The sequence below is a fragment of the Halichoerus grypus genome, chromosome 9, assembly GCF_964656455.1.
Source record: "Halichoerus grypus chromosome 9, mHalGry1.hap1.1, whole genome shotgun sequence".
NCBI lineage: Eukaryota > Metazoa > Chordata > Mammalia > Carnivora > Phocidae > Halichoerus > Halichoerus grypus.
The window spans coordinates 126663265-126686343 of record NC_135720.1 but is presented as its reverse complement, the minus strand read 5'-3'; the positions used below and the strand labels follow the sequence as shown (position 1 = coordinate 126686343).

Below are 23079 nucleotides of genomic sequence, written 5' to 3'. Positions count from 1 at the left end.
ATTCTTTCCCCACCGAGTGGTCTTGACTTCTATGTCAAAAATCAAATGGACATAGACATATGGGCGATTTATGGACTCTCAGTTCTATTTCATTGATCTATATGTCTATTTTTATACCAGTACAACACAGTTTTGATTACTATGATTTTATAGTGAGTTTTGAAATTGTGAAACATGAGTCCTTCAGTTTTGTTCTTTTTCAAGATTACTTTGGTCCTTTGTAATTCCACAAGAATTTTACTGTTTGTCTATTTATGTATTAAAAATGGAATTTTTATAGGTATTATATTGAATATATAGCCCAATTTGGGGAGTACTACCATCTTAACCTTATTAACTCTTCCAAACCACTAACACTGGATGCATTTCCATTTTTTTGACTCTTTTAAAATTTCTTTCAGTAATGTTTTATAGTTTTCAGTGTCCAAATTTTGTACTTATTTAAATTTTTTCCTTTTTTATGATATTGTAAGTTAAGTTGTTTTCCTAATTTTATTTTTGGATTTTTCAATGTTAATGTATACAAACACAACTGGTTTTTGTATCTTGATGTTATACACTGCCGCTTTTCTGAATTTGTTCATTAGCTCTAATAGTCTGAGGGAGGGGTTGGGGTGAATTCCTTAGGATTTCCTATATATAAGATCATGCCATCTGTGAATAGAGATAGTGTGACTTCTTCCTTTCCAACCTGGCTGGCTTCTATTTCTTTCTCTTGCCTAATTGATCTGGCTAGAACTTTCAGTAACTGTTGAATGGGAGTGGTCACAGTGGATTTCTTTGTCTTGTTCCTGATCTTTTGGGAAAAACTTTTACTCTTTCCCCATTAAGTGTGATATTAGCTGTGGGCTTTTCATAAATCCCCTTTATCATGTTTATGAAGTTCTTTTCTATTTCTAGTTTGTGAAGTGTTTTCTATCATGAAGGGGTGTTGGAGTCTATCAGGTGTTTTTTCTGCATCAGTTGAGATGACCATGAGATTATTTTCTTTCATTCTATTAATGTGGTGTATCACATTGATTGATTTTTGTACGTGGAACTATCCATGCATTCCTGGGATAAGTCTCACTTGATCATGTGGTATGATCCTTTTAACATGCCGCCATAACCTGTTTGCTAGTATTCTGTTGAGGATTTTTGCATCTCTATTCATAAGGGATATGGGGCTGTAGTTTTATTTTTCTTGTGACGTCCTTGTCTGGCTTTGGTATCAAAGTAATGCTGGCTTCATAGGGTTAAGAAGTGTTTCTCTTTGTTGTTGTTGTTGTTGTTGTTGTCATTGTTTTTAGTAATTGCCATACCTAAGGGGGGGTTCAAACTATGACCCCAAGATCAAGAGTCACATGCTCTACCAACTGAGCCAGCCAGACGCCACTTCTGGTATTCCTTTTTGGAAGAGTTTGAGAATGATTGATGTTAATTCTTCTTTAAACATTTAGTAGAATTCAAAAATGGTACATTTTTCAGTTTGTGTGTGTGTGCATACGTATTTGTGTATCCTTCACTGTGCTTAGAAGGGCACTAGACACAGAAAAAAAGATACATAATGTACAGATCAATTTCAAGCCAAGAAGGAGAAGTCTTTTTTTTGAAAGGTAAGTAAAAAAATTTTTGTAAATATGTTTATTGTATACAAATACGTTCATCTAACACCATCCCAGCCAGACCCTACAATGAATTTTCAAAAGGCTAGCAGGCAGGAGTGGTTCAGACACATACTATGGACACAGAAAAAAGGAACGAGCTCTACTAAGTGGCTTGAAAGAAAACCTCCGAGGTAATGCACTCACTCACCTTCCAAGGAGAAACTATGTAAAAATCCATAAATGGATTAACAAGCAGAACTGTGGTTGAAGAAAACCAGATTATCTCTGCCAAAGATGACAGCCCTAAAATGCACCAAGAAAATATCCAACAATAGAAAAGAGAAATTATCTGCTGGTAAAAATTCATGATGCTGAAAGCAGACACCACTAGCCTAATTTAATAATTGTAGGATCCCTGATGGAAGGAAGAAGCAGGATATGTTTGAATCTTTTTCAAGATTTAATTAAAACCAAAATGGCACTGATTCTTTGCTCCTCCATGATTCAAACAGTTTTACAGTGTACCAACAGTCAAGCCACGGTCAGAGGTAATGACTCACCACATTTTCAGAAGGGGATTTAAAGAATCAAAGAAACGCCGTTTAGAATTACCAGGAATAAAGTTCCACATGCAGCTTCCAGATCCTTCCTTGTCTGTCTCTTCACCGCATGGTCCTGAAGCACTTGTGCATCCAGAGTGCCTTCTGCGAGGGCTGGCTGCTTGCCTGCCTGCCTCACAGCGAGCCCTGGGCAAAACCGCAGTCACTCAGGCCTTCGCTTCTCCCTGGGAAGAGGAGCACTCTCTGTGCCCAGGAGGGAAACTTACAAGATCTCCCCCAGACTTCAAGGGAAACTGAGACTCTAACGAGTAATTCGGTCTGCTTGATATTTGGTGAGATAATGACCCCCACTGTTAGATGTTTCTCTTTTGACTACCTGCTGAAAGAAAACAGGGCCACGCACTAATTGCAAAATCCTTTTTTCAAAATCTTCTGATTCACATGCTGCTCTTAACCACTTGTCCTTAAGCAGGCATCAGGCAAAACGTGTTAGAGTTACTGGATTTAGCAGAGAGCTATAGTCTGCTTTGTAAGACATTTTATATCACCCCAAAGAGGGGAGATAGGAGGAAAGTAGCAAGCAAAAAATGGCTGTTAGTAGGAGAGCAAGGGCTTCACTAGATTTGGTTCAGCTTGGCAAGCTGCAGAGGCAGACAGGCTTATTTGCTGTGTGGATTTCTGAGGCCCAGATCTCATACCTCTTACCTTTGGCTAAGCAAGTCAAGTTTATTGGGAGGGGATTCCCTGGCAAAGGAGCTGGACAGGGACACAGGTGAAGGACTTGGGTGCCAGGTCTCTGAAAAGTGCTAACTAAAACTTCAAGTTCTGCTCCAGAAGATTAAAGGTATGAATAAAAATCATTTTCATTAAAATTCCTGTTGGATTTTATACGTCTCTACTTTGAGTGGTAGACTTTTTAACTCTTGACCTCTATAGACAAACAAATAAATAAATAACCCAGAGTGTGCAGATTTGGAACTGAAATGGAATCATCCAAAGAATTTTCTAAATTAGAGGAAAGGGCAACCTATACGGTGTTCAACAGCGTTGTTCAAAGTTAATCAATGCCAATTACCGGCAAGAACTTCATGAGGTCCAAGAGTTTCTCATTTATTAAATCAGATAATAATTTCAAATGTCTCAAAATTTTTCTTCTGAATCAGTTGAATAGTTGTCCCATTCTCTTCAAAGTTTTCATCAGTTGGCTGGTTAGGAAAACTTTGTTGGAAGTTCGCATCCCCCTTTGACCCATTCATTGGCTGCTCATCTTACTCCATTGAAAATTCTGCTTGCTGTTTGTCCGTTTTCTGCACAGTAGTACTTAACGTGTGTGGATTGCATGTGCACTTACAGCATATTATTAATTGACTGGTTATCAGCGACTTGCCGATCCACTCAGGCAAGTTGTAACTTGGTGATGATCTACGTATGTGTAAGGCGTACGTATGTGGACGCCCACCATCTGCCTTCCATAGCCACTATCAACCCATTGTTGTCATATTTGGTCATTATTTACACTTTATAGTTTATAAGACATTTTCATACACAGTGCCTAATTCTCACCGTTGTTTTAGCACTACTGAAAATTTGATACATATAAATGGGAAAAATAAATTTTACTTAACAAATAGCTATCTCTTAGGCACGTATTCTTATAATTCCCAGATTAAATTCACATTTAAATAGTTTAACTTGGGGCACCTGGGTGGCTCAGTCCATTAAGCATCTGACTTTGGCCCAGGTCATGATCTCAGTGTCCTGGATCGAGCCCCTCATTAGCCTCGGAGCTCAGCGCAAGTTTACTTGTCTGTCTCCTTCTCCCTAGGCCTCTGCCCCTCCTCCTGCTCATGCTCTCTCAAATAAATTTTAAAAATCTTTTAAAAAATATAAAATAAAATAAAATAAAATAAATAGTATAAACTAATGGTTGAGACCAAAGACTTTGGAATAAGGTAGATCTGAGTTCAAATCTTGGTTTTCCACTTCCCATCCCCAATGGGTTATTTCAACTCTTTTTGTTTCTGTCTCCTCATCTGAAATATGAGGAGTGTGCCTATCCCAGGGTTACTGTAAACATTAACTGTGAAGTATCTGACACTTTTCAGTAAGTATTCATAAAGGTAACTATTAAATAATGATATGATAACAGTAATAGCAATAATGATGATAATATAAATAACATCGTTGTTTTGTTGTTGTTACTCACCTAGCCAACTGCCATACTTTTTTTAAAGATTTTATCCATTTTTGACAGAGAGAGAGAGAGTATACAAACAGGGGAAGCAACAGGCAGAGGGAGAGGGAGAAGCAGGCTCCCGGCTCAGCAGGGAGCCCAATGAGGGGCTCATCCCAGGACCCTGGGATCATGACCTGAGCCGAAGGCCAACGCTTAACCGTCTGAGCCACCCAGCACCCCTACCATAGTTATCTTTTGTCTCATTCCTATTTTCCTAAGGGGAAAAAATTAGAAAAAAAAAAAAGCACATGTAAGTATCCATACCTTTGTCTAAAAAAGTAAACATGGTGGCCTGGAGGCCAAGGTCAGGCTATACTGATGGGGACTGAAGGAGTGTTTGACCCAAGGGAAAGCCATAGTTGCTAGAAGAGTAGTTTGAATGGATGAGGCAGTAGGTGGAAGGACGGATAGGAGGAAATAGCCAAGGGAGTTAACTAACAAGAAATATGCATCAGAGAGCCACCACAGAAGGGACCCTGACCACTCCCTAATGCCTTTGACTAGCTCCTGCCTCACTACTCCTCTCCAAGGTCAGTGAAGGCTGTTTTTTCCCAGGTTGTACTTGGTTTAAGTTTTTACTCTTTTTTTCCATGTGTCTTGTAGCATTCCTCCCACAAAAAGTTACTCTGAAATCAGACCCAGGTCAAAATACCAGGGATTCAAGGTCTGTGCAAACTAGGTATGTGATAGGTACTCAGTTTCATACTGCTCCTTTTGTAGGCACATCTGATTTCACCCCCCACCCCCATCCCCCTTCCTCTAAGTATCCTGCTTGCTGATTCTCTTTTGGGATTCCAGCCTTTTTCCACTCCCAAGCCCAAACCTGAGCTAATTCTCCCACCACGGTTAGTCCTGGAGAAATTGTTTCTATTCTCCTTGAACCCAAAGTTCATCCCCTAACCTTTGGTTAAATGGTTCTTCCTAAGCGTAGTGAGCTTACGTTCCAGAGCGTAGTTCCTTCCGTAGCATAGTGATTCAGAGGCCAGGGAGGCTAGCGGCAGTCTGTCCAGTTCGACCTGGCGCTGCAACTTGCTGATCATGCACCTGGGGGAGGCTACTTAACCTCTTGAGTCATCAGCCTCCCCCGTATGAATAGGGACAATAACAAAATCAACCTCCTGAGGTTGCCGTTAGTTAATATTTGCGGAGTCCTAAGAAGAGAGCATGGCACCAGTCAAGCTCCTTTCGAGCGTCTGTTAAATTAAATATTAGGTAAACACTTGAACTCAAACTTTGTTACAGCTCTCATCTGCCACAGAAACTTCACAAATGAGCTTGTCCTCTGTCCGTGCTCCTCACACTCTCATTCATTTGCTGGTCATGTACCAACAATTCAAAATTAATAAAGAAAAAGTCTAAACTCACAGAAATTTCACTTGCTGGACTTGTCATCTCAAACTCCCCGGCTGCCTCGAACATCAGCATACCTCTGGATGTTACTTCTTAGATAGCAACATAACGAACAACATCTCTAGCATTTAACTCCTTCCAGTTCCAGCCCGTGAGGCCCGAACTCTCTGGTAGGTTTTCTCAGAGACTCTGGGCATGGTTTGGGGATGGGTGGACATGAGAGGACAAGGATGGCAAAGGATGGCTTGATGGAACACTTTCAGGGCTTGAAGAGACATTAGAGGAAAAGCTGATAACCACATTGACTTCTCCCACCTCTCCAAGGGTTGGGTACAAGTCAGAAGATGCTGTAAGATGCACAAGAAGAGGAGAGACTCCCCTGCTTAGTACCCAATAAACTCATTCTCTGGTGTTACTCATTTTTGTTAAATTACTCCGACCACAATTTTACAATAGCTGAAGTAGCTTTCTAACCACGGCGCCATTTTTCCGTCTCAGACAGAGTGGAAATTTAAACAGATCAGCAGTCACTGAGGTGAAGGGAACTAAGAAATGGTCAGTAAACTGCATCTCATCCGTACCTGTTTACAAAGTGAAAGCATCTTATAAAACCTCTTTTAGCCCTTTTGATGAGAAAATCATTCTGGCCACTTCTCTAAACATCCCCCTGTGGTCAGGCCTTCAATGTACAAATGGGGCAAAAGAAATTATCAAACTGATGGTTTCAACAACGTTGAATGGCCTCAATTCTCTGCTTCTCTTTGGCAATAGAGAATGCCACCCTATGTAGGGGAAGAGAAAGGAGATGTAAAATCAAAGATTCAAGCCTGAATTTTAGGTTCTAATCTCTTTAAGAGCCAAGACCTGGTTTCCATGTGAATATTGAATGTGCATAGGTCCATCATGAACACATAGGTTCCTCCCTCTACTGTCCCCAGGGTCTGCATGGTGTTCTGTACACAGCAGATGTTCCATAACGTATCAGTATTGGTTGATTTGGTGCATAAATGGCAATAATGATCCGCGGTGTTTGCTTGAAATGCCATGGCAGCTGTATTAATAGTTATATTGCTTACATTTTCCCCAATGATACTAAATGAAATGGCAAAAGGAGATGTGGGTTGATGAATGAACAGATAATGCAAGCATGCATGAGCACAGAGTCACCACCCTGTGGTGATATTTAACTAGCTTAAAGGGACAACCAAATGCTTAGCCCCCCCCCCATGTTTTCCATTCATACAGGTAATATTTCAGCATCTATTTTCCAGCGTAATGTAAATGGACTCAAAAAATATTAACATGAAAATATATCTGATGTAAGCCAGGCAGCCTTTATAAATGGTAAAACTTTTATTTATATCTGTCTAATAAATGAGTCTAGCTCCATGAGTAGATCTATCCAGTTCCCATAATCTGTTTCTCTTTCCATCCGTGAAGTCCATCAATCACCTTCTATCAATATTTTTCAAAGAATGACAGTAGGGCTTTGCCATTGGCTGAATTAATATAAGGCTGTTCAATCTTTTTTTTTTTTTTTCACCAGAGCCTTACCTCGAATTCCCAGGTTCAGACCTAGTTGGCTTCAAAATCTGATTTCTCCATTATCACTTTTCTGGGGCTGTCAAAATTTGTTGATGAGCCTACAACAAATACCTCACTTATATAAGTAAAGTAGATTTAATGGATTATTCTACTAAAACTCAGAGACTGAAGTATTTCCTGATATTATTCCTAATATGTCATGTTAATATGGCATGAATAAATAATTTTTATATCAATATGGCAAATGTGTAATGATTGGGATACTATATTGCTTACTAAAAGTGATGCTGGAATAGGAACAAGGCTGGTTAATAATAATATTTTTTAACAATAATAATAACCCCAAATAAAAGTTTAGATGTGTTTTTTATACAAAAAATTTTTTAAAGATTTTATTTATTTATTCGACAGAGAGAGTGAGAGAGCACAAGCAGGGGGGAGCAGTAGAGGGAGAGGGAGAAGCAGGCTTCCCGCTGAGCAGGGAGCCTGGTGTGAGGCTCGATCCCAGGACCCTGAGATCATGACCCGAGCAGAAGGCAGATGCTTAACCATCTGAGCCACCCAGGCACCCCTATACAAAATTTTAATAAAAAATTAGGTCTGTCACTAGAATGGTTTGGTACACATGGATAGGGATTTTCCAAATGTCAAGATATATCATGTTTTGAAATGTACCCGTAAATAAGTTTTCTAGACCTTGTTTACACATTTAGATAATACGTGTTCACTATTACCATGTGTAACACAGCAGTCACCCAAATATAATTACAAGGCAATAGGGGCACCTGGGTAGCTCAGTGGGTTAAGCATCTGCCTTCAGCTCAGGTCATGATCTCAGGGTCCTGGGATCGAGCCCTGCATCGGGATCCCTGCTCAGTGGGGAGTCTATTTGTCCCTCTCCCACTGCCCCTCACCCCCACTCATGCTCTCTCTCTTTCTCTTTCTCTCTCAAATGAATAAATAAAATCTTTTTTAAAAAAATACAAGACAATAAAACTATCCTTTGTTAATTAAAGAAAGATCTTAACACTACAAATACCACTCAGAAAAGCTGAGTGAAAAATGTTGTTTGTTATGCCACCAGAGTTTCTACTGTTAGCTATGTTGAGCACAGGACAGTAAAAGGACTCCGCTACTAAAAACAGTAAGAAAAGTCAGATAAAGCATGAGTCATAAGTTTGAAGACATCACAAAATTCTTGAGACAACCAGGAATTGAGGAGCCAAGGTGTTGGAGAGAAGGGAACCAGGGAAAAATGGGCCTACTTCTTTCTTTGATTTTCACCTTGGGCTTTTGCTGATTCTTGGCATTGGGTGAAAAGTGAAAATCTGAGTGTAGGAGCTGGTCCAGAAGGCAAAAAGGCCAGCAGAGTGTTGTCAGTCTCAGAATAATGGAGAGACAAAAATTGGAATTCAGGGTGTCCAAGGCAGCCTGGAATCTAGAGGCCAAGATCCTGGAGAAACGGGGTGGGTGAAGAAGTGACTTCTCCTCAAGGCTTTTACCAAATTCTACAGCAGTGAGGCAAGGAGATAAGAAGCTAAGCTGAGGCATTCTGAAAAATCAGAGTTTTCAGCAGTTTTTCAGGGCTTTGGAAAGAAACACAGTAGTTCAGAACTCACTAAGGAGTTGCAGACCCTAACAAATCTGTCTCGTAATCTCTGGAGGACTAACCCTTGGAGGCTGGGTTAGAAAGAGTCATACTAAAACTGCAGTGTGACTCAAGGCAACTCCATTCTTGATGGATAAAGATAGAAGTTCCGCTTGTGTTACACAAGTTTTGATATATTACATATTTTAAAATTTACGTACCTTTTAATACTTTTTAACATGGATAGTTAGGTAATTGATTTGGTACTTTGCTAAAATACACATTTATATAAAATATAAATACATAACAACATATATAAATAGTTCTGATATAGAAACATGTAAGTAAATATATATTTCATTGTACTTAGCATATTAATATATACTAAATACATGGATACAAATATTATGTTTTATATATGCATTTATGGTGATCTCCAAAGGAAAGGCTTAAATCAATTATCTGAATATTTATATTAAAAAGTAGAAAAGGGGGGGTGCCTGAGTGGCTCAGTCATTGGGCGTCTGCCTTCGGCTCAGCTCATGGTCCCAGGGTCCTGGGATCAAGCCCCGCATCGGGCTCCCTGCTTCGCAGGAGGCCTGCTTCTCCCTCTTCCATTTCCCCTGGTTGTGTTCCCTCTCTCGCTGTGTCTCTCTCTGTCAAATAAATAAATAAAAATCTTTAAAAAAAAAAGTAGAAAAGGGCACACCAAATTAAATCCAAAGAAAATAAAAACAATAAAAAAGAGAGAAAGTCACGGCAAGACTGATAAAGTAAAGGAGACAGAGGAAATTCATTACCAATATCAGAAATGAAAAGAGGACATCACAACAATCATATGGATTTTTTTTTAATATTTAAAAGATAGGATGTTGTGAATACTTTTGTGCTAATAAACTTGAAAATTTTGATGAAATTGGCAGATTCCTGGAAAAACACAATTAAAAAACTAACACAAGAAGAAATGGCAAATCTGGATAATCCTATATCTACAAATGAAATTGAGTCTGCTATTAATATACTTCCCAAATGGAAATATCCAGACTGAGAAGTTTTTACATGTGAGTTTTTTCAAACATGTAAAAAGAAATAAGCCTATTTATATATAAACAGTTCCAGATAATAGAAAATGAATTAACAACACCTAGTTTGTTCAATAATAATTATGCCAGAAATAAAAAGTCAGCAAGAGATTGTACCAAAGATCCCCTATGACTTCTACATAATAACAGTCAAATTTATCAGTGAGCGGTTGCAAATACCTCTGACTGCAGGCTTTGGTCATCACTGTTTTTTTTGTTTTTTTGTTTTTTTTAAATAACATGGAATAATGCTTAAGGTAGGCAGAATACATGGCAACTTCTACTGTGAATATCATTTTCTTAAACAGAGTTCTTCAATTAGATGGACAATCAATGTCTCGTATCCAAAGGACTAGTCTATTCTTCCCAGAATAGAATGTCCTCAAACAGAGCCACGGTGTAAAATGCAGAGAATTCTCCTCTCGTGCCTGGAAAAATTGATGGTAAATAGGACCATGTATTACATGTACTTAGATTCCTCTTCAGCAGTGAACACAATATTTTTCACATGCTAGATGCTCAACAAATTTTCATTAATTTGTTGGGGAAAAAACACACAGTATGTAGTTTTTCACTTGAACCATAATAAAACCATTCAAGCTCTTTATGCTTGCTTTTTACCATGTCTAGAAAGAGATTCCAAATTGGATGGCTCATTACTGTCATCATCTATGAAGATCACGGTTAGAGAGGAAAGAAAATACTGATTAAAAAAGTCCCATGAATTCCAGAAAGTACATACCGCATCACGTAGAGTTCAAATTTGAATTCCTCTTCTCTGGGAAATGCCTGCTGGCTAACGTTTTCGTTTGAGGGCTCTAGTTCTCTGAAAAAGAGGAACTAGAAATATCAGTGATTTGACTCAACAACACAGTACTCACCTCCCCCAGATTCAGAAGCAAAGTTTTTTTTCATGAGAAAATTTCTCACACCACCGCCATGGTTGTCATCTACAAGAGTTGGTTGGGAGAAATTGTTAGGCCCTTCGGTGGTGAAACAAATCATAATGAGGGCAAGTTTTAAATTTTCAACTGGCGGATAACTTCACGATCACTGTGTCGTCAACCAAAGTGGTCTGTGGTGAGGCGGAAAACATCAAATAAATGTTGGGAAGACAGACATAAAGGGCAGCAAGATAAGGTGTGCTAAAACCATAGCTTGTACCAATGTTTCCCAATTCTTCACTTTCATTTTAATTCTTCATAATCCACGGTGGATGATAAGCCACCCGAAAGATGTTTTTATATATACTTATAAATGCATAGGTTCATTTTGATTCACACCTAAACTTCAAGGAACATATATCACCATGAAACCCTTTAATAAAAGTGACACATGAATTAAAACAAATGGCTTGATGTTGGTAAAAAAAATATATTGAGGCTTTTCACCTTTACTTTTAATGAGGGAATCGAAAGTTTTGCTCTCCCCTGGAGTTTTAAATACAATGGTATGTTGTATCAAATGTTTGGCACCTTTCTCTGCAGCTCTGAAGCAGTCCAAATGTAATTTGAGCTAATTCATGAAATGCACTTTGCAAAAGGATCTTTATTGCCTGCAAGATAAGTAGTCAAAATATATCAGATTTATTGATGTCCAGGGAAAATGACGTCACGGTTGTTTAGAGTGAACCTATGAGCAGAATAAGTATTCAGGGAAGTGAAAGCAGGCGGCTGGTTATATGCTTTAAGAAAAACAATAACAGGGGCGCTTGGGTGGCTCAGTCGTTAAGCGTCTGCCTTCGGCTCAGGTCATGATCCCAGGGTCCTGGGATCGAGCCCCGCATCGGGCTCCCTGCTCAGCGGGAGGCCTGCTTCTCCCTCTCCCACTCCCCCTGCTTGTGTTCCCTCTCTCGCGTTCTCTCTGTCAAATAAATAAAATAAAATCTTTTAAAAAAAAAAAGAAAAAGAAAAACAACAACAAACAGAAAAAGAGCAGGAAAGAAGAGCCTGCATACAGGAGAGCTATTTTAGAAGGAGCTGTTTAACATTGATTGCGATATAGATCTGAAGGCAGGCACTACAAGAAACCTTTTCTATAGAAATGGGCATAATAGCGTAAGGACATGCAGTATCAGGAGACTTGTTTTATTAGAAAGGAACAGAAAAACAATGTCTGGAGAAGTGATGAGTAATAGGCTCTTGAGCATGTTTTAATAGCCTTGTAGAATAAAGAAAGAAATCATACTCCATTCTCAGAGAAGATGGGAACAAAGGGGCTGCCCTGAACCTATAAGAAATCCTTCATTGTAACACAAGTGCCACTGAATTATCATTCTGGGAAACAGGGTGATGACTTTGGCACTGAGGAATGAAACAAGGATGAGTGTATGTGATACGGGACAAACAAAGCTCTTTTCTAAGACAAAAAGGCCCTCCTGAATCATAACTGAAGGAAGTCATCAGAAGGGACATCAAGACAGCAAAAATGGTGGCATGGGCCTGTAGCTTCTTAAGTTGTGAAGAAGCAAATGGCATATGCCATGCAAACCAATCCTGAAAAAAAATCACTGGAGAAGGCTCCCATTGCAAAGCAAAATATCTCTCCTTTTTGTTCCACATTAAACAAAATAGGCCAATCAGAGTACTTTAACCAAGGTAGAAACTGAGGCACTGAAGGAGGTTTAAGAGGTTAAGTGACACTCCCACTGCGGGACACACTCCTCCATGGGTCCCCTGAAGTCATATACATGTTGCTGGGTATGCTGAGAATGCAAAACTCTGGCCACTCTACTAGGGTTGCTGCACAAGACCACTTTTGCTGTGAGAAGCGTTGAGGGATGAGGTAACATTGTCCGTTTAAGAGAAAGAGCTGGATAGCTTCCTGCTTGTCACAAAGTTGTGGATTCACCAACGCTACGGTTCCTCTCCTGTTACGTGACCTCCTGCACGTGCAGACACATATCCAGGCCCTGCTCAGCACCTCATGAAACACGGGGATAAAGCACAACTGGTGCAAGTATACCGATGCTTATGCTTTTTGCTGTGTTGTGAGTAATAAAGTTCTTTGTCTCAGACCCATGAGTCTCATGTCTTCTGCCCGTATTCATGTAATGGTAACAGCTTATACATAGGATAAAATCAAACCACGGGGCTGACACCCAGCAATGGGAGAGAAGAAAATGCACCATCAAGTTCTGACTTCTCTCCTTTTGTCCATTAGAAATAATGCTACATATGGAAGTCATGAGAAATCAGAGCTTTTAGTATTTGAAGGCTATAAAGGAAAGAAATAATTTAAATCAATGTGTTACCTAGATGGTTTTATACAGAATAAAGGTGAAAAGCTTCAACTAAGAATATGTTAGTCTATAGGGTTCATAAGCTTCATAAATAGTAGCTTAGTTTCCATTACCCCAACCGTCTCCCACACAAAGGAAAATATTAATGTCTTACTCTTAAATTTTTTTAATTTAAATTCACTCTTAAAATTTCTATTTGGATAATTTTCTGATGTGCTTTCTTTGTTTCCACAGCATCCATAGCATCCATTGCTTCATCTATGAACATTTTTAATCTTATTATTTAAAGTTCCCTTTCAGATTTCTCTATTGCCTGTGGTCCCAAGAGTATGAATTTTCTTATTGGTTGCATTTGGTTTTTAGCTTTCATTTGGATTTTCGTTTTAGTTTATAGTTTTAGTTTCTTGGCCATGTTACTGAATCTATTCACCTGTTTTCATGATGGGCTTAAAGTTCCAGTTTCTCACAGAGGGCTCTGTTTCTGTCTATGAATAATGGTGGAGGTTGGCTTCCCAGAGACTTCTCCACACATTAGATTTGGTGTTTTGATCCCAGCTAAGAGAGAAAACAGCCCTTCCTAGTTCTATAGAGTGGCTTAAATCCCGATCTCCATAGATATTAAAATCCCAACACTTAAGAAAAACATCCAGCCTGATACCCTTGAAATACCCAACCCAATCTATGACTCATTTCTCAGATTCTGAATTTTTTTTCATTTCTAGCATTTTTTTAAACCCAGCCCTATATTTTCCAGAATTCCTATTTACCCTATCTGGGGGTAAAAAAGTACCCTCCCAAGTCAGCTCTGTCTGCTATGGGACAAAAGGAGGCAATAACACTACTATCTCTTTTTCTTAAACATCAATGTGGTTTTCACTTATAAAAGTCCACGCAACAAGGTCAGAATATATTCTAACAGCAAAATGGCAATGAGAAACATTTCCATGGACCATATTCTTAGGCAGATGTTTGTTAACATAATTTTAGAAGTTGACTTATGTGAATAATAAAGTTATCAGATAGAACCAATGGTTCATTCTCAAAGAGACAAAAGTCCTACTCACATAACATTATATGAACAGTATGTTAAGTATTTGGTGGTGAGATGTTTGGGGGTTGGTAGTTCTGTGTGTGTGAGAGGGGGTGGATTTTGTTTTGTTTTGATTTTTAAGTTTTGTTTGTTTTTTTGAATCAACACCCTTTTTCCTGGGTTGTTTTTCCATAGTCAGTCTCGGTTCACTGAGATTTTTTTCATTAGAATGAGTAGAGTTTTCCTCTTCATTTTTCCTTTTAGACCAAGACTAAAATTGGACTGCAGATCAAAGACCATGGCAAAAAATTCCTGACATTGGAAACTGTCTTTCCAGGCATCAATGTGCCTCATCCCCTTCTACACATTCCATATAAAGAGATTGTTTCATTTTCCACCTGGCAACGCTTAAATTGTTTTATTTTTCTTCATTAAAACCACCACGCCTCTTCATTTAACTCATGTTTTAGTATCTTGATTCAGCAGGATCATAAAAACTTTTATTTTTGTTGTCGCGGCTTCTTTTTGCCGCAGGGAGAAGTAAAAAGAAACAAGTTAAAGAATATACAGTCAACCCTTCTTTAAAAATATATAACTAGATTTCTAAAGGAATGAAAAAATATGGTACTAGGGGGAAAACGTTGCAGTCAAATCTGTATTTAACTTGAAATAACATAACTTTTTGTAGGTGTGTTTGACATTCCTTCTTACCTGCTACAACCCCTGTGAGTCCTCAGTAAATATTAATTATGGATAATTGACTATTCCTTTCTTCTAATAGAAGCTGCAGAACCAATTTTCGAGTTTTCATTTTGTGCAGGTGAGGAAGGTGCAGCCATCAGGAAAGGTCTTTTCTGTCTTGGAATGTAAACATGATCTTCCCATGAGAAGTGAGGGTGCCTTTTCCCTGGGTCCTCAAAAGGAAGCCCAATTTCTATACAAAATCAAAACGTAAAACAAACAAACAAGAAAAACTATTTTGCTTTTCTTTTAAGAAAAAGAATTAAACCAGATTCTGACCAACCATTTTATGTTCAGAGTATACTTTTCCATTTTACAAGAAGTTCTTCTGATGTGAAGTTCACCTTTTATTGACCATCCTGTAAATGATTTAAATAGTTACAATCCCCTAATTAGGAGAATATAGTAGCAGTGGCAAATGCCACCAGAGGGCTTTAGTCTGTTGCCTTCTAATTCTATCCTATCAATCTGTTACTTTTGCTGTAAGTCTAACTGCTTAGTGATCAGTGAGTAACATGAGCTCATTGCCTCCGCTCGCTTAAGGAATTTATTTTGCAATGGGCATGGATGCATTTTAAAATTTGACACAAACACAAATATACATATGTGTGCATGTATATGGACAATGAAATATATATACACTACATGAATTATATATATAATAATATAATTATATATATGTATATACACACACACTACATTTATATATGATGTTACATATAAGGTACTCTTATAATCTATCCAAACAGACTAAATTTGATTTAGCTCTAGAATAGAGAGAAAAGTATAGACTGAATGGGGCGCCTGGGTGGCTCAGTTGGTTAAGCGTCTGCCTTCGGCTCAGGTCATGATCTCCAGGTCCAGGGATCGAGTCCCAAATCAGGTTCCCTGCTCAGTGGGGAGTCGGCCTCTCCCTTTCCCTCTGCCTCTTCCCCTGCTTGTGCTCTTTCTGTCTCTGTCTCTGCCTCTCTCTCAAATGAATAAATAAAATCTTTTTAAAAAACTATAGACTGCACTCCCTTTATGATTTTTTGGAAAATAAGAAGTTTCACAGAAATATGTAAATCATGATTTTTTTTAAAGATTTAATTTATTGACAAGTTTTCAAGAACATAACCATTTCTTCAAGCAAGATTTGCCTTTCTATTCTTCATCACAAACTGCAGACCTACTAAAGACTTCTCTTCTTCAGGTATCAACTATGTAATATTGAACATATGGTTCATTTTTATGTGAATTGATCATTCCAAGTGGAATTTGTGCTTATAATCCAAAGCTTTGGGTAAGAATTTAAGTCATTCCATTTAGCCAGTCATATTTGCTCAAGTCAGAAATTTACAATAAATAACATAAACTAATACTCCCAATTTACCAGATTAAGTGGGAAAAAGAGTAAGAAGGAGCATTGCTTGCTTGTCTGGTCATAGATAGGAACCGGGAGGACTTTGCTGGTCTGCATCCTATGAAAACTCATCACTCAGTCGGGCTTTCCCTTTCCCTGTTCATCACTCCAGCTCAAAACAAATGCCCAACTAACGAACTTTCCTCCCCAAAATAATACGAGGAAAAATTGTTAACGCCTGCAAAGAGTTTACCATGGGCCTTGTGCTGTTCTAAATATTTTACACATTTAATCTCCTTTAATCCTCATAGCATTCTTGTGAAGCCGGTATTATTATTTTTCTAAGATTTAGAGGTGAAGAAACTGAAGCACACTGAGTTAATTGGTTGGTGATTATACAGCTTATTGGTGGCAAAGCCAGTTTAGAAGAAAATTGCAAGGGTGCCTGGGTGGTGCAGTCGGTTAAGCATCTGACTCTTGATTTCGGCTCAGGTCATGATCTCAGAGTCCTGGGATCAAGCGCTTCTTCGGGCTCTGCATTCCCTGGGGACTCTGCTCCAGATTCTCTCTCTCTCTGCCCCTCCCCCTGCTGGTGCACACTCTCTCTCTCTGTCTCTAAAATAAATAAATTAATTTAAAAAAAAAGAAGAAATTTGCTTTTGCACTTTTCAATCAGATTAAATGTGGGATTGTAGGAGGGTAGCATGTGACTGCATTTCATGTATTACTTGTCCAAACTCAGCCAGAGCCGGGCACAGGTATATGAAGAGAGTCCAGCATGAGAAAGTGCTGGGCCAGGAATCAGCCTACCTGGATTTCCAGCATCACTTCCAGCCTCACCCTTAGCCAGCGTTTAACCTTGAACAAGTCACTTCACCTCTGGGCCTAAATTCCCACCCTGCAAAAGGAGAGATTAGATGTTCTCTAAGGTCCTTTTCAACCTCAAAATTTGTCTTTATGATTAATGGCTGAATGAAATGTCACATTGATCTAATGACTTGTGAGCGGGTTGGCCATATCAATGTTAAAAATACTAAAGTGGATGTATCTGCTTTCTTTTTTTTTTTAAAGGAGAGGTTTTTATTTTTTTTTTTAAGATTTCATTTATTCATTAGAGAGAGAGCACACAAGCAGGGGGGAGAGGCAGAGGGAGAAGGAGAAGCAGACTCACCACTGATCTGGGAGCCCAACAGCCTGATGTGGGGCTCGACATGGGGCTCGATCCCAGGACCTAGAGATCGTTACCTGAGCCGAACGCAGATGCTTAACCATCTGAGCCACCCAGGCGCCCTGAATGTATCTGCTTTCTAAACTGAGGGTTGCTGGAGTGGAGAGGGGTAGGAGGGATGTGGTGGCTGGGTGATGGACATTTGGGAGGGTGTATGCTATGGTGAGCACTGTGAATCACAGACCTGTACCCCTGAAATAAATAATACATTATATGTTAATAAAATTTTTTAAAAAATGGAGGTTTAACCACAGTTTCTTCAGTTCAACAGGACTAGAAAAACAGATCCTGGCTTCTACAGCTGTAAGTCTTTGGTGTTTTTTTTGTTTTTTATGTTGTTTTTTTTTTTAAGATTATATTTTTTTATTTGACAGAGAGAGACACAGTGAGAGAGGGAACACAAGCAGGGGGAGTGGGAAAGAGAGAAGCAGGCTTCCCACTGAGCAGGGAGCCCAATGCAGGGCTCGATCCCAGAACCCTGGGATCATGACCCGAGTGGAAGGCAGACGCCTAATGACTGAGCCACCCAGGTGCCCCAGTTTTTTTGCTTTGATTGGTTTTTTGTTTTGTTTTGTTTTTACCAGGACTAGTAGAGGTGCATTCATTCACTCATTTGTTCATTAAATTAGTAATTATTGAGTTCAAATTATATACTTATATGCCAGGTACTGTTTTAAACACTGAAGTGCAGTGGATGAATAAGATAAATGTGATTTCTGCTCTCAAGAAATTTATACATAGGTACATGTGCACACATACATAAATATATATAAAAACATGTATAAAAATATATATTTGTGTGTATAAACACTGACATACAATATAGATTGTGAAGAAGACTTTCTATAGAACTGACTTTTAAAAAAATTAGAATAAAATGAAATATTGTATTGTACACTTAAAAATTTGCTAGAATAAATATCATCTGAAATGTTCTTAAAACAACAACAACAAAGACAAAAACAAAAAACAAAACAAAACAAAAAAACAGACACGAGGAAACTTTTTTTTTACTTTTTTTATTGTTATGTTAATCACCATACATTACATCATTAGTTTTTGATGTAGTGTTCCATGATTCATTGTTTGTGCTTAACACCCAGTGCTCCATGCAGAACGTGCCCTCTTTAATATCCATCACCAGGCTAACCCATCCTCCCACCCCCCTCCCCTCTAGAACCCTCAGTTTGTTTGTCAGAGTCCATCGTCTCTCATGGTTGACACGAGGAAACTTTTAGAGGTGGTGGATATGTCTTTTATCTTGACTGTGCTGACCATTTCACAGATGTATGCATATGTCCAAATTCATCAAATGGTATACTTTAAATATGTGCATTTTTGTATATCAGTTAAAGTTCAATGAAGCTGTTTGAAAAATTAAAAAATTAAAAACTAAAAGAATTGGAATACAGTTGTGAATGTTCAGCAATTTTATCAAAATAAAATTCTATGATCAGGGTGACTGCATAGAGTACTTTTCTAACTGTAGTTAAGCATAACGTTTCTGAAGTCTGTTTGAGGGAGAGACCCACCTCAATGTACGTCAAGTGAGCCTCTGTAATCCTAGTTACCTTCATAGCACCTCTCTCTTGAGGTTGTTGTGAGGATTAAGTAAAATAATTAGTACTGCACCTCTCCTATGCTCTAGGAGATAATAAGTTATCAATAATTGTTTGATATTTTTTATTTATACCTGAAGATGTTGTATTTGTAAGGAAGAGTGTTCTTTAAGAAAGCATGACTCACCTCATTTACTGAGTTTCTAGGATAATTCTAAATCGCTGTTTACCTAAGTTAGTAAATATCCTTGTATAGATTATTACACACTATGACAATTTCCCAAACTAGAGCATGCATGAGAATTCTCTAGAAGGCTTAATAAAATATGGGTACCTGGCCCCACACCCGGATTTCTGATTCAGTGCATCTGGTATGGGGCCAAGGATGTGCATTTCTGACAACTTCCCGGGTAATGTTTAAGCTGTGGGTCCAGGGACCATACATGGTATTATATATGCCATGCACAGTTGAAGATCTTTATGTATCATAAAATATTTGATTCTCAGAGTCACTCTGCAGGGTAGGCATTAATATACCCATTTATGATAGCAAAAAGGAAACCTGGAGACGTAAGAGGTTGATCAAGTTTTCAGAGTTCCCCAGAGGCCGACCTGGCTTTGAACCCTGGCCTACAGAGAGCTCACTATGGTATGTACTATGTATTAAACCGCATTCCAACCTTAAATTCAGTGACAAATCTAGGCCAGTATTGGGCCCAGTGAAATACCTACAGGATCGTGCTATTTATTTGAGTTTGCAAGTCAAAAAGAAACTGAAAATCCCAGGCTCTCTGTCATGATTAGATGTGCTGTCTAAAGCCAAAAATCCGTGAAACATGTAAAAAGATAATCATTTAGCATTCGATTTTGTTTGTTTATAATGTGTCTTAAAAAATATTTCTCCATACAGGGGCCCGTCATGAATCATTCTGAGGTTAAAATACACTCCTATCCCATTTTTATGATATATAATTTTAATTGAAATGCAACAATAACAAGAAAGATTTGAGCCGAGGCTTGATTTTTCATGACACCTGAGTGAAAGTAAAGACATTCTGATATATCCTTTGGCATTATTAAGGTAGAACAGAATATACTTCCATCAGAATTCCTGAAATGGGCGATCTTTCATTTTCATTTTAATAGAAATGCATTTTTCACATCTTGCCTTGTTCTTCAAATCTATGTAAAATGGAAGATGTTGACACTAATATCAAAAAAGAAGAGAGGGGCGCCTGGGTGGCTCAGTTGGTTGAGCGACTGCCTTCGGCTCAGGTCATGATCCTGGAGTCCCTGGATCGAGTCCCGCATCGGGCTCCCTGCTCGGCAGGGAGTCTGCTTCGTCCTCTGACCCTATCCCCTCTCATGTGTTCTCTCTCTCTCAAATAAATAAATAAAATCTTTAAAAAAAAAAAAAAAAAAAAAAGAAGAGAAAAGACAAGACATGTTCCCTTTCTGGGGGTCACAGCCCTGAAACCCAGCTTAGCACATGGTTGGCAACTCACAAAGTGAGAACAGGCATTCTTATAAGAAGGCTCTCCCCAGAGATGGATCCTTATTTGCACGTACCATTTACAGCTTTGCCATGTGGGTTCAGATGAAAATGGAACTCAGCGGGGCGCCATAATTAATTGAATCAACTCAAGGCCTTTGATGAAAAACATACAAGTGGAAACTACCTAGGTTTTCAGGGCTCCGGCTCTTGTATTAATTCCACTTAAGAGAAGGATATTCCGACATCCCCAAAATGTGTGACCCAATTCAAGCAAATGAACACATCCAAACCAGAGGCAAACATTGTATTTAACATCTTTTTAGAAATGTCCTTGATTTTCTTAGCAGTATTTTCCTTGTTTCCTGGTTTTGCACATATCCTCCCACAAGATTAGCAATCACCCTGTTGTCAAAGCCAAAGCAAAGCTGTAAAACTCACCAAGCACAAATGCAAAAAACAGTATGATTTTCTTTCACTCAAATCTAGTCTAAAAAATGTATTTCTTATTATAATGAGCTAATCAATCAGCCTGTCTTTTTTTTTTTTTTTTACTTTTGAATGATATTTTTCCATTGCTGTCTGTTATATAGTTTGCACCAAAACTTTCGTTTTCCATCAAGTGGAAGGTGGATAGTTAGATATATGAACCCTGCCTGGAGAACCAGAAAGGAAGTCTGCCAGTGGAGGAAATGGGACAACATAAAAGGAAATATGGGGAACGTTTTAAACCTTCTCACTTTAATTTTAGGAACAATCAAAAGCCACCAAGGATGCAAAAATGCCAGAGGACACCATGAGCCTAGAAGAGATGCTGCATTGAAGAAGGAAGTATATGGGTGCCTAGATGCTAGCTGGAGCCCCTGGGAGCCCCCAGTGAAGCAAGATTTCTGGAGGAAAGGAAGACATGCAAGGGTGCATGCGCTCAGCCGATAGTTGGTAGGCACTGGGATGATAATGGAGCTACAGGAAGAAGTATTAGCCCAGGCTTTGATGAGCTCAGATCGAGTAACAGGCAACCTACATCACCATGTAGAAATCAACATAGAGGTTCCACTATCATCATGTTTAAAAAGTAATCATTAATTATGAGCCAATGCATATTAGCTCACTTGCACATTGAGAACCTCCGTTGGGAGATATAAAGACAGATTCTGAACATGTCCAAGTCACACAGCTAATAAATAATGGAGCCAGAATTCTCTTCTTTCTCCCTCTCCCAAAGAAGACATCTAAGCCACAGGTCTTGCTAGCTGAAACTTACAGTAGTGACAGGTAAGAGCAATAAGATAGGTAAGAGAGAAAAGGAACCAGGGGACAATATTTGTGAAAGGCTTACTATGCTGTGCATTTGAAATAAAGGGCCCTTCCTGTGAGGATGGGGTAGAAAGACAGGTCAAGAAAGACTCCACAAGGAAAGTCACATTTATGTTGGGTCTTCAAATGAGTACGATTTGCCTCATGCTGGTCTGTCTTCAGCCTAAGGAAACATAAGGAGGCATATGGATGTGAGCAGCCTGGATGAATGCAAGAATGCAGACTCTGGGAGCAAAGGGAAGAGTAGGGGTTGGAAAGTTTGGCCAAGAGCCAGTCTTTGACAAGTTGAGAAGAGCTTTGAGTATTTCACTGAAGTATTGGACTGTGTATAGTAGGCAGAGCTTATGATGAGGGAAAGGTTAAGGGACTTCTCTCATATGTCCTACACAAAGACTAGAGTATCCACTTGGAATCCAATGAATAATTGTCAAATTGCATTGAGGACCAGGCTATTGGCTCATAAAGAAAGAGATGCGTTAACTTTGTTGTGGTATTAATAATAATAAGTAGTGGTATTTATTTAGTACCCCTCTCTCAAGTGCCAGGCATTTTGAATATGTTATTCATTATCTCTGTTCCATATAACAATCCAATAGGATTGTTATTATTGCCTACATATACATGAAAAAAAATGAATTTATAGTGGTTATGTGACCATCTAAGGTCAATGGCTAATAAGTAGCAAAGCCTAGATTTGAATGCTAGTTTCTGATTCTAATACCTATGCTCCATCCGCCGTGCTGTACAGTTTTTCCAGGTGCACTGATGGATTTGTATAAATCTATTCAAAATATTTGCCTCCCTTCTGACTCCGATCCACATTGCCTCCCTTAACCATGATGTGAACAAGCCAAGTGCAAAATGGCATTTTGGGTTGGAAATGAAATATGTGATGGCGATCACAGTGAAGGTAATTGACCCCTATGGGGATCAGAACTATTATTTTGTTCTCAAAACAGTGAAAACGGCAAGTGAAAACAGATGCAATGAGCCAGAATGTGAACTCAGAGTGAATTAAGGCAAATCCAGGAAGAGAAAGTTCAGCGGTGTTTACAGGCAGCATAAGATAAAGGCGACAGAACGCCAGGTGACTCACACCCAGCACAACATACAGAGTGATGCTCTGGTTTTGCCAAAAGAGACCATACACATGAGTGACAATTTACAACCAAGAGGAATTGG

The 23079-nt window shown here is 38.8% G+C and overlaps 1 long non-coding RNA gene across 11 annotated transcripts in view; it reads right to left on the bottom strand.

Annotated features, from left to right (window-relative positions):
- The window catches only part of LOC118555710 (uncharacterized), a 332977-nt gene that overhangs the window by 45089 nt on the left and 264809 nt on the right, over nucleotides 1-23079 (bottom strand). For 2 of the 11 annotated variants that reach the window (XR_013441394.1, XR_013441408.1), the window contains one exon: nucleotides 18557-18894. The exons of 1 other annotated variant lie outside the window; for it this stretch is intronic. This is a non-coding gene — a long non-coding RNA (uncharacterized LOC118555710). Of the gene's footprint in view, nucleotides 1-8012; nucleotides 9522-10195; nucleotides 10376-10689; nucleotides 10774-14929; nucleotides 15153-18550; nucleotides 18895-23079 lie in introns of those variants that run through there. 8 more of the 11 variants (XR_013441406.1, XR_013441395.1, XR_013441407.1 and 5 more) reach the window with 8 other exon arrangements.